Raw genomic sequence first — 16,392 nt, forward strand, 5'->3', positions numbered from 1 at the left:
TTATTCACTGCGGGAAGAGATATAAACAACATTTAGAGTAAATTAATGTTCATGCAAGAACGTTCAATTTTTCATGCAAAACAATCGATGACCCGCGACCTGATGAAATTGCTCCGAGATGTCCAAAATGGTCCGTTTTGAAAATGTTCATCTTTCAACTAATTTTGACTCTCAGAGGTGGATCATCACTTTTGGATATAAAATGAGCATCTTTATCGTCATTTTCATGCTTCTAGGGAGCCAAAACTCAAGATTTGGCTCATGGTTAAAAGTGACTTAAAAAGGCCCAAATGCTCACTTCGAGGGCTTAAAACGTGTTTATTCACTGCGGGAAGAGATATAAACAACATTTAGAGTAAATTATTGTTCATCCGAGAACGTTCAATTTTTCATGCAAAACGATCGATGACCCGCGATCTGATGAAATTGCTCCGAGATGACCAAAATGGTCCGTTTTGAAAAGTTTCATCTTTCAACTAATTTTGACTCTCAGAGGTGGATCATAACTTTTGGAGATAAAATGAGCATCTTTATCGTCATTTTCATGCTTCTAGGGAGCCAAAACTCAAAATTTGGCTCATGGTTAAAAGTGACTTAAAAAGGCCCAAATGCTCACTTCGAGGGCTTAAAACGTGTTTATTCACTGCGGGAAGAGATATAAACAACATTTAGAGTAAATTATTGTTGATGCGAGAACGTTCAATTTTTCATGCAAAACGATCGATGACCCGCGACCTGATGAAATTGCTCTGAGATGACCAAAATGGTCCGTTTTAAAACCTTCCATCTTTCAACTAATTCTGACTTTCAGAGGTGGATCATCACTTTTGGAGATAAAATGAGCATCTTTATCGTCATTTTCATGCTTCTAAGGAGCCAAAACTCAAGATTTGGCTCATGGTTAAAAGTGAATTAAAAGGACCCAAATGCTCCCTTCGAGGGCTTAAAACGTGTTTATTCACTGCGGGAAGAGATATAAACAACATTTAGAGTAAATTAATGTTCATGCAAGAACGTTCAATTTTTCATGCAAAACGATCGATGACCCGCGACCTGATGAAATTGCTCAGAGATGACCAAAATGGTCCGTTTTGAAAATTTTCATCTTTCAACTAATTTTGACTCTCAGAGGTGGATCATCACTTTTGGAGATAAAATGAGCATCTTTATCGTCATTTTCATGCTTCTAGGTAGCCAAAACTCAAGATTTGGCTCATGGTTAAAAGTGACTTAAAAAGGCCCAAATGCTCACTTCGAGGGCTTAAAACGTGTTTATTCACTGCGGGAAGAGATATAAACAACATTTAGAGTAAATTAATGTTCATGCGAGAACGTTCAATTTTTCATGAAAAACGATCGATGACCCGCGACCTGATGAAATTGCTCTGAGATGACCAAAATAGTCCGTTTTGAAAATGTTCATCTTTCAACTAATTTTGACTCTCAGAGGTGTATCATCACTTTTGGAGATAAAATGAGCATCTTTATCGTCATTTTCATGCTTCTAGGGAGTCAAAACTCAAGATTTGGCTCATGGTTAAAAGTGACTTAAAAAGGCCCAAATGCTCACTTCGAGGGCTTAAAACGTGTTTATTCACTGCGGGAAGAGATATAAACAACATTTAGAGTAAAATAATGTTCATGCGAGAACGTTCAATTTTTTCATGCAAAACGATCGTTGACCCGCGACCTGATGAAATTGCTCCGAGATGACCAAAATGGTCCGTTTTGAAAATTTTCATCTTTCAACTAATTTTGACTCTCAGAGGTGGATCATCACTTTTGGAGATAAAATGAGCATCTTTATCGTCATTTTCATGCTTCTAGGGATCCAAAACTCAAGATTTGGCTCATGGTTAAAAGTGACTTAAAAAGGCCCAAATGCTCACTTCGAGGGCTTAAAACGTGTTTATTCACTGCGGGAAGAGATATAAACAACATTTAGAGTAAATTAATGTTCATGCAAGAACGTTCAATTTTTCATGCAAAACGATCGATGACCCGCGACCTGATGAAATTGCTACGAGATGACCAAAATGGTCCGTTTTGAAAATTTTCATCTTTCAACTAATTTTGACTCTCAGAGGTGGATCATCACTTTTGGATATAAAATGAGCATCTTTATCGTCATTTTCATGCTTCTAGGGAGCCAAAACTCAAGATTTGGCTCATGGTTAAAAGTGACTTAAAAAGGCCCAAATGCTCACTTCGAGGGCTTAAAACCTGTTTATTCACTGCGGGAAGAGATATAAACAACTTTTAGAGTAAATTATTGTTCATGCGAGAACGGTCAATTTTTCATGAAAAACGATCGATGACCCGCGACCTGATGAAATTGCTCTGAGATGACCAAAATAGTCCGTTTTGAAAATGTTCATCTTTCAACTAATTTTGACTCTCAGAGGTGTATCATCACTTTTGGAGATAAAATGAGCATCTTTATCGTCATTTTCATGCTTCTAGGGAGTCAAAACTCAAGATTTGGCTCATGGTTAAAAGTGACTTTAAAAGGCCCAAATGCTCACTTCGAGGGCTTAAAACGTGTTTATTCACTGCGGGAAGAGATATAAACAACATTTAGAGTAAATTAATGTTCATGCAAGAACGTTCAATTTTTCATGCAAAACGATCGATGACCCGCGACCTGATGAAATTGCTACGAGATGACCAAAATGGTCCGTTTTGAAAATTTTCATCTTTCAACTAATTCTGACTTTCAGAGGTGGATCATCACTTTTGGAGATAAAATGAGCATCTTTATCGTCATTTTCATGCTTCTAAGGAGCCAAAACTCAAGATTTGGCTCATGGTTAAAAGTGAATTAAAAGGACCCAAATGCTCACTTCGAGGGCTTAAAACGTGTTTATTCACTGCGGGAAGAGATATAAACAACATTTAGAGTAAATTAATGTTCATGCAAGAACGTTCAATTTTTCATGCAAAACGATCGATGACCCGCGACCTGATGAAATTGCTACGAGATGACCAAAATGGTCCGTTTTGAAAATTTTCATCTTTCAACTAATTTTGACTCTCAGAGGTGGATCATCACTTTTGGAGATAAAATGAGCATCTTTATCGTCATTTTCATGCTTCTAGGGAGCCAAAACTCAAGATTTGGCTCATGGTTAAAAGTGACTTAAAAAGGCCCAAATGCTCACTTCGAGGGCTTAATACGTGTTTATTCACCGTGGGAAGAGATATAAACAACATTTAGAGTAAAATAATGTTCATGCGAGAACCTTGAATTTTTCATGCAAAACGATCGTTGACCCGCGACCTGATGAAATTGCTTTGAGATGACCAAAATGGTCCGTTTTGAAAATGTTCATCTTTCAACTAATTTTTACTCTCAGAGGTGGATCATCACTTTTGGAGCTAAAATGAGCATCTTTATAGTCATTTTCATGCTTCTAGGGAGCCAAAACTCAAGATTTGGCTCATGGGTAAAAGTGACTTAAAAGGACCCAAATGCTCACTTCGAGGGCTTAAAACATGTTTAGTCACTGCGGGAAGAGATATAAACAACATTTAGAGTAAATTATTGTTCATCCGAGAACGTTCAATTTTTCATGCAAAACGATCGATGACCCGCGATCTGATGAAATTGCTCCGAGATGACCAAAATGGTCCGTTTTGAAAAGTTTCATCTTTCAACTAATTTTGACTCTCAGAGGTGGATCATAACTTTTGGAGATAAAATGAGCATCTTTATCGTCATTTTCATGCTTCTAGGGAGCCAAAACTCAAAATTTGGCTCATGGTTAAAAGTGACTTAAAAAGGCCCAAATGCTCACTTATAGGGCTTAAAACGTGTTTATTCACTGCGGGAAGAGATATAAACAACATTTAGAGTAAATTATTGTTGATGCGAGAACGCTCAATTTTTCATGCAAAACGATCGATGACCCGCGACCTGATGAAATTGCTCTGAGATGACCAAAATGGTCCGTTTTAAAACCTTCCATCTTTCAACTAATTCTGACTTTCAGAGGTGGATCATCACTTTTGGAGATAAAATGAGCATCTTTATCGTCATTTTCATGCTTCTAAGGAGCCAAAACTCAAGATTTGGCTCATGGTTAAAAGTGAATTAAAAGGACCCAAATGCTCCCTTCGAGGGCTTAAAACGTGTTTATTCACTGCGGGAAGAGATATAAACAACATTTAGAGTAAATTAATGTTCATGCAAGAACGTTCAATTTTTCATGCAAAACGATCGATGACCCGCGACCTGATGAAATTGCTCAGAGATGACCAAAATGGTCCGTTTTGAAAATTTTCATCTTTCAACTAATTTTGACTCTCAGAGGTGGATCATCACTTTTGGAGATAAAATGAGCATCTTTATCGTCATTTTCATGCTTCTAGGTAGCCAAAACTCAAGATTTGGCTCATGGTTAAAAGTGACTTAAAAAGGCCCAAATGCTCACTTCGAGGGCTTAAAACGTGTTTATTCACTGCGGGAAGAGATATAAACAACATTTAGAGTAAATTAATGTTCATGCGAGAACGTTCAATTTTTCATGAAAAACGATCGATGACCCGCGACCTGATGAAATTGCTCTGAGATGACCAAAATAGTCCGTTTTGAAAATGTTCATCTTTCAACTAATTTTGACTCTCAGAGGTGTATCATCACTTTTGGAGATAAAATGAGCATCTTTATCGTCATTTTCATGCTTCTAGGGAGCCAAAACTCAAGATTTGGCTCATGGTTAAAAGTGACTTAAAAAGGCCCAAATGCTCACTTCGAGGGCTTAAAACGTGTTTATTCACTGCGGGAAGAGATATAAACAACATTTAGAGTAAATTAATGTTCATGCAAGAACGTTCAATTTTTCATGCAAAACGATCGATGACCCGCGACCTGATGAAATTGCTACGAGATGACCAAAATGGTCCGTTTTGAAAATTTTCATCTTTCAACTAATTTTGACTCTCAGAGGTGGATCATCACTTTTGGAGATAAAATGAGCATCTTTATCGTCATTTTCATGCTTCTAGGGAGCCAAAACTCAAGATTTGGCTCATGGTTAAAAGTGACTTAAAAAGGCCCAAATGCTCACTTCGAGGGCTTAATACGTGTTTATTCACCGTGGGAAGAGATATAAACAACATTTAGAGTAAAATAATGTTCATGCGAGAACCTTGAATTTTTCATGCAAAACGATCGTTGACCCGCGACCTGATGAAATTGCTTTGAGATGACCAAAATGGTCCGTTTTGAAAATGTTCATCTTTCAACTAATTTTTACTCTCAGAGGTGGATCATCACTTTTGGAGCTAAAATGAGCATCTTTATAGTCATTTTCATGCTTCTAGGGAGCCAAAACTCAAGATTTGGCTCATGGGTAAAAGTGACTTAAAAGGACCCAAATGCTCACTTCGAGGGCTTAAAACATGTTTAGTCACTGCGGGAAGAGATATAAACAATATTTAGAGTAAATTATTGTTCATGCGAGAACGTTCAATTTTTCATGAAAAACGATCGATGACCCGCGACCTGATGAAATTGCTCCGAGATGACCAAAATGGTCCGTTTTGAAAAATTTCATCTTTTAACTAATTTTGACTCTCAGAGGTGGATCATCACTTTTGGATATAAAATGAGCATCTTTATCGTCATTTTCATGCTTCTAGGGAGCCAAAACTCAAGATTTGGCTCATGGTTAAAAGTGACTTAAAAACGCCCAAATGCTCACTATGAGGGATTAATACGTGTTTATTCACTGCGGGAAGAGATATGAACAACATTTAGAGTAAATTAATGTTCATGCAAGAACGTTCAATTTTTCATGCAAAACAATCGATGACCCGCGACCTGATGAAATTGCTCCGAGATGTCCAAAATGGTCCGTTTTGAAAATTTTCCTCTTTCAACTAATTTTGACTCTCAGAGGTGGATCATCACTTTTGGAGATAAAATGAGCATCTTTATCGTCATTTTCATGCTTCTAAGGAGCCAAAACTCAAGATTTGGCTCATGGTTAAAAGTGAATTAAAAGGACCCAAATGCTCACTTCGAGGGCTTAAAACGTGTTTATTCACTGCGGGAAGAGATATAAACAACATTTAGAGTAAATTAATGTTCATGCAAGAACGTTCAATTTTTCATGCAAAACGATCGATGACCCGCGACCTGATGAAATTGCTCAGAGATGACCAAAATGGTCCGTTTTGAAAATTTTCATCTTTCAACTAATTTTGACTCTCAGAGGTGGATCATCACTTTTGGAGATAAAATGAGCATCTTTATCGTCATTTTCATGCTTCTAGGGAGCCAAAACTCAAGATTTGGCTCATGGTTAAAAGTGACTTAAAAAGGCCCAAATGCTCACTTCGAGGGCTTAAAACGTGTTTATTCACTGCGGGAAGAGATATAAACAACATTTAGAGTAAATTAATGTTCATGCGAGAACTTTCAATTTTTCATGAAAAACGATCGATGACCCGCGACCTGATGAAATTGCTCTGAGATGACCAAAATAGTCCGTTTTGAAAATGTTCATCTTTCAACTAATTTTGACTCTCAGAGGTGTATCATCACTTTTGGAGATAAAATGAGCATCTTTATCGTCATTTTCATGCTTCTAGGGAGTCAAAACTCAAGATTTGGCTCATGGTTAAAAGTGACTTAAAAAGGCCCAAATGCTCACTTCGAGGGCTTAAAACGTGTTTATTCACTGCGGGAAGAGATATAAACAACATTTAGAGTAAAATAATGTTCATGCGAGAACGTTCAATTTTTCATGCAAAACGATCGTTGACCCGCGACCTGATGAAATTGCTCCGAGATGACCAAAATGGTCCGTTTTGAAAATTTTCATCTTTCAACTAATTTTGACTCTCAGAGGTGGATCATCACTTTTGGAGATAAAATGAGCATCTTTATCGTCATTTTCATGCTTCTAGGGATCCAAAACTCAAGATTTGGCTCATGGTTAAAAGTGACTTAAAAAGGCCCAAATGCTCACTTCGAGGGCTTAAAACTTGTTTATTCACTGCGGGAAGAGATATAAACAACATTTAGAGTAAATTAATGTTCATGCGAGAACGTTCAATTTTTCATGAAAAACGATCGATGACCCGCGACCTGATGAAATTGCTCTGAGATGACCAAAATAGTCCGTTTTGAAAATGTTCATCTTTCAACTAATTTTGACTCTCAGAGGTGTATCATCACTTTTGGAGATAAAATGAGCATCTTTATCGTCATTTTCATGCTTCTAGGGAGTCAAAACTCAAGATTTGGCTCATGGTTAAAAGTGACTTTAAAAGGCCCAAATGCTCACTTCGAGGGCTTAAAACGTGTTTATTCACTGCGGGAAGAGATATAAACAACATTTAGAGTAAATTAATGTTCATGCAAGAACGTTCAATTTTTCATGCAAAACGATCGATGACCCGCGACCTGATGAAATTGCTACGAGATGACCAAAATGGTCCGTTTTGAAAATTTTCATCTTTCAACTAATTCTGACTTTCAGAGGTGGATCATCACTTTTGGAGATAAAATGAGCATCTTTATCGTCATTTTCATGCTTCTAAGGAGCCAAAACTCAAGATTTGGCTCATGGTTAAAAGTGAATTAAAAGGACCCAAATGCTCACTTCGAGGGCTTAAAACGTGTTTATTCACTGCGGGAAGAGATATAAACAACATTTAGAGTAAATTAATGTTCATGCAAGAACGTTCAATTTTTCATGCAAAACGATCGATGACCCGCGACCTGATGAAATTGCTACGAGATGACCAAAATGGTCCGTTTTGAAAATTTTCATCTTTCAACTAATTTTGACTCTCAGAGGTGGATCATCACTTTTGGAGATAAAATTAGCATCTTTATCGTCATTTTCATGCTTCTAGGGAGCCAAAACTCAAGATTTGGCTCATGGTTAAAAGTGACTTAAAAAGGCCCAAATGCTAACTTCGAGGGCTTAAAACGTGTTTAGTCACTGCGGGAAGAGATATAAACAACATTTAGAGTAAATTATTGTTCATGCGAGAACGTTCAATTTTTCATGCAAAACGATCGATGACCCGCGACCTGATGAAATTGCTCCGAGATGACCAAAATGGTCCGTTTTGAAAATTTTCATCTTTCAACTAATTTTGACTCTCAGAGGTGGATCATCACTTTTGGATATAAAATGAGCATCTTTATCATCATTTTCATGCTTCTAGGGAGCCAAAACTCAAGATTTGGCTCATGGTTAAAAGTGACTTAAAAGGACCCAAATGCTCACTTCGAGGGCTTAAAACGTGTTTATTCACTGCGGGAAGAGATATAAACAACATTTAGAGTAAATTAATGTTCATGCAAGAACGTTCAATTTTTCATGCAAAACGATCGATGACCCGCGACCTGATGAAATTGCTCCAAGATGACCAAAATGGTCCATTTTGAAAATGTTCATCTTTCAACTAATTTTGACTCTCAGAGGTGGATCATCACTTTTGGATATAAAATGAGCATCTTTATCGTCATTTTCATGCTTCTAGGGAGCCAAAACTCAAGAATTGGCTCATGGTTAAAAGTGACTTAAAAAGGCCCAAATGCTCACTTTGAGGGATTAAAAAGTGTTTATTCACTGCGGGAAGAGATATAAACAACATTTAGAGTAAATTAATGTTCATGCAAGAACGTTCAATTTTTCATGCAAAACGATCGATGACCCGCGACCTGATGAAATTGCTCCGAGATGACCAAAATGGTCCGTTTTGAAAATTTTCATCTTTCAACTAATTTTGACTCTCAGAGGTGGATCATCACTTTTGGAGATAAAATGAGCATCTTTATCGTCATTTTCATGCTTCTAGGGAGCCAAAACTCAATATTTGGCTCATGGTTAAAAGTGACTTAAAAAGGACCAAATGCTCACTTCGAGGGCTTAAAACGTGTTTATTCACTGCGGGAAGAGATATAAACAACATTTAGAGTAAATTAATGTTCATGCAAGAACGTTCAATTTTTCATGCAAAACGATCAATGACCCGCGACCTGATGAAATTGCTCTGAGATGACCAAAATAGTCCGTTTTGAAAATTTTCATCTTTCAACTAATTTTGACTCTCAGAGGTGGATCGTCACTTTTGGAGATAAAATGAGCATCTTTATCGTCATTTTCATACTTCTAGGGAGCCAAAACTCAAGATTTGGCTCATGGTTAAAAGTGACTTAAAAAGGCCCAAATGCTTACTTTGAGGGCTTAAAACGTGTTTATTCACTGCGGGAAGAGATATAAACAACATTTAGAGTAAATTAATGTTCATGCAAGAACGTTCAATTTTTCATGCAAAACGATCGATGACCCGCGAACTGATGAAATTGCTCCGAGATGACCAAAATGGTCCGTTTTGAAAATTTTCATCTTTCAACCAATTTTGACTCACAGAGGTGGATCATCACTTTTGGAGATAAAATGAGCATCTTTATCGTCATTTTCATGCTTCTAGGGAGCCAAAACTCAAGATTTGGCTCATGGTTAAAAGTGACTTAAAAAGGCCCAAATGCTCACTTCAAAGGCTTAAAACGTGTTTATTCACTGTGGGAAGAGATATAAACAACATTTAGAGTAAAATAATGTTCATGCGAGAACGTTGAATTTTTCATGCAAAACGATCGTTGACCCGCGACCTGATGAAATTGCTCTGAGATGACCAAAATGGTCCGTTTTGAAAATGTTCATCTTTCAACTAATTTTTACTCTCAGAGGTGGATCATCACTTTTGGAGCTAAAATGAGCATCTTTATAGTCATTTTCATGCTTCTAGGGAGCCAAAACTCAAGATTTGGCTCATGGGTAAAAGTGACTTAAAAGGACCCAAATGCTCACTTCGAGGGCTTAAAACGTGTTTAGTCACTGCGGGAAGAGATATAAACAACATTTAGAGTAAATTATTGTTCATGCGAGAACGTTCAATTTTTCATGCAAAACGATCGATGACCCGCGACCTGATGAAATTGCTCCGAGATGACCAAAATGGTCCGTTTTGAAAATTTTCATCTTTCAACTAATTTTGACTCTCAGAGGTGGATCATCACTTTTGGATATAAAATGAGCATCTTTATCGTCATTTTCATGCTTCTAGGGAGCCAAAACTCAAGATTTGGCTCATGGTTAAAAGTGACTTAAAAGGACCCAAATGCTCACTTCGAGGGCTTAAAACGTGTTTATTCACTGCGGGAAGAGATATAAACAACATTTAGAGTAAATTAATGTTCATGCAAGAACGTTCAATTTTTCATGCAAAACGATCAATGACCCGCGACCTGATGAAATTGCTCCGAGATGACCAAAATGGTCCGTTTTGAAAATGTTCATCTTTCAACTAATTTTGACTCTCAGAGGTGGATCATCACTTTTGGATATAAAATGAGCATCTTTATCGTCATTTTCATGCTTCTAGGGAGCCAAAACTCAAGATTTGGCTCATGGTTAAAAGTGACTTAAAAAGGCCCAAATGCTCACTTTGAGGGATTAAAGCGTGTTTATTCACTGCAGGAAGAGATATAAACAACATTTAGAGTAAATTAATGTTCATGCAAGAACGTTCTATTTTTCTTGCAAAACGATCGATGACCCGCGACCTGATGAAATTGCTCCGAGATGACCAAAATGGTCCGTTTTGAAAATTTTCATCTTTCAACTAATTTTGACTCGCAGAGGTGGATCATCACTTTTGGATATAAAATGAGCATCTTTATCGTCATTTTCATGCTTCTAGGGAGCCAAAATTCAAGATTTGGCTCATGGTTAAAAGTGACTTAAAAAGGCCCAAATGCTCACTTCGAGGGCTTAAAACGTGTTTATTCACTGCGGGAAGAGATATAAACAACATTTAGAGTAAATTATTGTTCATGCGAGAACGTTCAATTTTTCATGCAAAACGATCGATGACCCGCGACCTGATGAAATTGCTCTGAGATGACCAAAATGGTCCTTTTTAAAACCTTCCATCTTTCAACTAATTCTGACTTTCAGAGGTGGATCATCACTTTTGGAGATAAAATGAGCATCTTTATCGTCATTTTCATGCTTCTAAGGAGCCAAAACTCAAGATTTGGCTCATGGTTAAAAGTGAATTAAAGAACCCAAATGCTCACTTCGAGGGCTTAAAGCTTGTTTATTCAGTGCGGGAAGAGATATAAACAACATTTAGAGTAAATTAATGTTCATGCAAGAACGTTCAATTTTTCATGCAAAACGATCGATGACCCGCGACCTGATGAAATTGCTCCGAGATGACCAAAATGGTCCGTTTTGAAAATTTTCATCTTTCAACTAATTTTGACTCTCAGAGGTGGATCATCACTTTTGGAGATAAAATGAGCATCTTTATCGTCATTTTCATGCTTCTAGGGAGCCAAAACTCAAGATTTGGCTCATGGTTAAAAGTGACCTAAAAAGGACCAAATGCTCACTTCGAGGGCTTAAAACGTGTTTATTCACTGCGGGAAGAGATATAAACAACATTTAGAGTAAATTAAAGTTCATGCAAGAACGTTCAATTTTTCATGCAAAACGATCGATGACCCGCGACCTGATGAAATTGCTCCGAGATGACCAAAATGGTCCGTTTTGAAAATTGTCATCTTTCAACTAATTTTGACTCTCAGAGGTGGATCATCACTTTTGGAGATAAAATGAGCATCTTTATCGTCATTTTCATGCTTCTAGGGAGCCAAAACTCAAGATTTGGCTCATGGTTAAAAGTGACTTAAAAAGGCCCAAATGCTCACTTCGAGGGCTTAAAACGTGTTTATTCACCGTGGGAAGAGATATAAACAACATTTAGAGTAAAATAATGTTCATGCGAGAACCTTGAATTTTTCATGCAAAACGATCGTTGACCCGCGACCTGATGAAATTGCTTTGAGATGACCAAAATGGTCCGTTTTGAAAAGTTTCATCTTTCAACTAATTTTGACTCTCAGAGGTGGATCATCACTTTTGGATATAAAATGAGCATCTTTATCGTCATTTTCATGCTTCTAGGGAGCCAAAACTCAAGATTTGGCTCATGGTTAAAAGTGACTTAAAAAGGCCCAAATGCTCACTTTGAGGGATTAAAGCGTGTTTATTCACTGCAGGAAGAGATATAAACAACATTTAGAGTAAATTAATGTTCATGCAAGAACGTTCTATTTTTCTTGCAAAACGATCGATGACCCGCGACCTGATGAAATTGCTCCGAGATGACCAAAATGGTCCGTTTTGAAAATTTTCATCTTTCAACTAATTTTGACTCGCAGAGGTGGATCATCACTTTTGGATATAAAATGAGCATCTTTATCGTCATTTTCATGCTTCTAGGGAGCCAAAATTCAAGATTTGGCTCATGGTTAAAAGTGACTTAAAAAGGCCCAAATGCTCACTTCGAGGGCTTAAAACGTGTTTATTCACTGCGGGAAGAGATATAAACAACATTTAGAGTAAATTATTGTTCATGCGAGAACGTTCAATTTTTCATGCAAAACGATCGATGACCCGCGACCTGATGAAATTGCTCTGAGATGACCAAAATGGTCCGTTTTAAAACCTTCCATCTTTCAACTAATTCTGACTTTCAGAGGTGGATCATCACTTTTGGAGATAAAATGAGCATCTTTATCGTAATTTTCATGCTTCTAAGGAGCCAAAACTCAAGATTTGGCTCATGTTTAAAAGTGAATTAAAGAACCCAAATGCTCACTTCGAGGGCTTAAAGCTTGTTTATTCAGTGCGGGAAGAGATATAAACAACATTTAGAGTAAATTAATGTTCATGCAAGAACGTTCAATTTTTCATGCAAAACGATCGATGACCCGCGACCTGATGAAATTGCTCCGAGATGACCAAAATGGTCCGTTTTGAAAATTTTCATCTTTCAACTAATTTTGACTCTCAGAGGTGGATCATCACTTTTGGAGATAAAATGAGCATCTTTATCGTCATTTTCATGCTTCTAGGGAGCCAAAACTCAATATTTGGCTCATGGTTAAAAGTGACTTAAAAAGGACCAAATGCTCACTTCGAGGGCTTAAAACGTGTTTATTCACTGCGGGAAGAGATATAAACAACATTTAGAGTAAATTAAAGTTCATGCAAGAACGTTCAATTTTTCATGCAAAACGATCGATGACCCGCGACCTGATGAAATTGCTCCGAGATGACCAAAATGGTCCGTTTTGAAAATTGTCATCTTTCAACTAATTTTGACTCTCAGAGGTGGATCATCACTTTTGGAGATAAAATGAGCATCTTTATCGTCATTTTCATGCTTCTAGGGAGCCAAAACTCAAGATTTGGCTCATGGTTAAAAGTGACTTAAAAAGGCCCAAATGCTCACTTTGAGGGCTTAAAACGTGTTTATTCACCGTGGGAAGAGATATAAACAACATTTAGAGTAAAATAATGTTCATGCGAGAACCTTGAATTTTTCATGCAAAACGATCGTTGACCCGCGACCTGATGAAATTGCTTTGAGATGACCAAAATGGTCCGTTTTGAAAATGTTCATCTTTCAACGAATTTTTACTCTCAGAGGTGGATCATCACTTTTGGAGCTAAAATGAGCATCTTTATAGTCATTTTCATGCTTCTAGGGAGCCAAAACTCAAGATTTGGCTCATGGGTAAAAGTGACTTAAAAGGACCCAAATGCTCACTTCGAGGGCTTAAAACATGTTTAGTCACTGCGGGAAGAGATATAAACAACATTTAGAGTAAATTATTGTTCATGCGAGAACGTTCAATTTTTCATGAAAAACGATCGATGACCCGCGACCTGATGAAATTGCTCCGAGATGACCAAAATGGTCCGTTTTGAAAAATTTCATCTTTTAACTAATTTTGACTCTCAGAGGTGGATCATCACTTTTGGATATAAAATGAGCATCTTTATCGTCATTTTCATGCTTCTAGGGAGCCAAAACTCAAGATTTGGCTCATGGTTAAAAGTGACTTAAAAACGCCCAAATGCTCACTTTGAGGGATTAATACGTGTTTATTCGCTGCGGGAAGAGATATAAACAACATTTAGAGTAAATTAATGTTCATGCAAGAACGTTCAATTTTTCATGCAAAACAATCGATGACCCGCGACCTGATGAAATTGCTCCGAGATGTCCAAAATGGTCCGTTTTGAAAATTTTCATCTTTCAACTAATTTTGACTCTCAGAGGTGGATCATCACTTTTGGATATAAAATGAGCATCTTTATCGTCATTTTCATGCTTCTAGGGAGCCAAAACTCAAGATTTGGCTCATGGTTAAAAGTGACCTAAAAAGGCCCAAATGCTCACTTCGAGGGCTTAAAACGTGTTTATTCACTGCGGGAAGAGATATAAACAACATTTAGAGTAAATTATTGTTCATCCGAGAACGTTCAATTTTTCATGCAAAACGATCGATGACCCGCGATCTGATGAAATTGCTCCGAGATGACCAAAATGGTCCGTTTTGAAAAGTTTCATCTTTCAACTAATTTTGACTCTCAGAGGTGGATCATCACTTTTGGAGATAAAATGAGCATCTTTATCGTCATTTTCAAGCTTCTAGGGAGCCAAAACTCAAGATTTGGCTCATGGTTAAAAGTGACTTAAAAAGGCCCAAATGCTCACTTCGAAGGCTTAAAACGTGTTTATTCACTGCGGGAAGAGATATAAACAACATTTAGAGTAAATTAATGTTCATGCAAGAACGTTCAATTTTTCATGCAAAACGATCGATGACCCGCGATCTGATGAAATTGCTCCGAGATGACCAAAATGGTCCGTTTTGAAAATTTTCATCTTTCAACTAATTTTGACTCTCAGAGGTGGATCATCACTTTTGGAGATAAAATGAGCATCTTTATCGTCATTTTCATGCTTCTAGGGAGCCAAAACTCAAGATTTGGCTCATGGTTAAAAGTGACTTAAAAAGGCCCACATGCTCACTTCGAGGGCTTAAAACGTGTTTATTCACTGCGGGAAGAGATATAAACAACATTTAGAGTAAATTATTGTTCATCCGAGAACGTTCAATTTTTCATGCAAAACGATCGATGACCCGCGATCTGATGAAATTGCTCCGAGATGACCAAAATGGTCCGTTTTGAAAATTTTCATCTTTCAACTAATTTTGACTCTCAGAGGTGGATCATCACTTTTGGAGATAAAATGAGCATCTTTATCGTCATTTTCATGCTTCTAGGGAGCCAAAACTCAAGATTTGGCTCATGGTTAAAAGTGACTTAAAAAGGCCCACATGCTCACTTCGAGGGCTTAAAACGTGTTTATTCACTGCGGGAAGAGATATAAACAACATTTAGAGTAAATTATTGTTCATCCGAGAACGTTCAATTTTTCATGCAAAACGATCGATGACCCGCGACCTGATGAAATTGCTCTGAGATGACCAAAATGGTCCGTTTTAAAACCTTCCATCTTTCAACTAATTCTGACTTTCAGAGGTGGATCATCACTTTTGGAGATAAAATGAGCATCTTTATCGTCATTTTCATGCTTCTAAGGAGCCAAAACTCAAGATTTGGCTCATGGTTAAAAGTGAATTAAAGAACCCAAATGCTCACTTCGAGGGCTTAAAGCTTGTTTATTCAGTGCGGGAAGAGATATAAACAACATTTAGAGTAAATTAATGTTCATGCAAGAACGTTCAATTTTTCATGCAAAACGATCGATGACCCGCGACCTGATGAAATTGCTCCGAGATGACCAAAATGGTCCGTTTTGAAAATTTTCATCTTTCAACTAATTTTGACTCTCAGAGGTGGATCATCACTTTTGGAGATAAAATGAGCATCTTTATCGTCATTTTCATGCTTCTAGGGAGCCAAAACTCAAGATTTGGCTCATGGTTAAAAGTGACCTAAAAAGGACCAAATGCTCACTTCGAGGGCTTAAAACGTGTTTATTCACTGCGGGAAGAGATATAAACAACATTTAGAGTAAATTAAAGTTCATGCAAGAACGTTCAATTTTTCATGCAAAACGATCGATGACCCGCGACCTGATGAAATTGCTCCGAGATGACCAAAATGGTCCGTTTTGAAAATTGTCATCTTTCAACTAATTTTGACTCTCAGAGGTGGATCATCACTTTTGGAGATAAAATGAGCATCTTTATCGTCATTTTCATGCTTCTAGGGAGCCAAAACTCAAGATTTGGCTCATGGTTAAAAGTGACTTAAAAAGGCCCAAATGCTCACTTCGAGGGCTTAAAACGTGTTTATTCACCGTGGGAAGAGATATAAACAACATTTAGAGTAAAATAATGTTCATGCGAGAACCTTGAATTTTTCATGCAAAACGATCGTTGACCCGCGACCTGATGAAATTGCTTTGAGATGACCAAAATGGTCCGTTTTGAAAAGTTTCATCTTTCAACTAATTTTGACTCTCAGA

The sequence above is a fragment of the Lissotriton helveticus genome, chromosome 2_1 (assembly GCF_964261635.1).
Source record: "Lissotriton helveticus chromosome 2_1, aLisHel1.1, whole genome shotgun sequence".
Taxonomy (NCBI): Eukaryota; Metazoa; Chordata; class Amphibia; order Caudata; family Salamandridae; genus Lissotriton; species Lissotriton helveticus.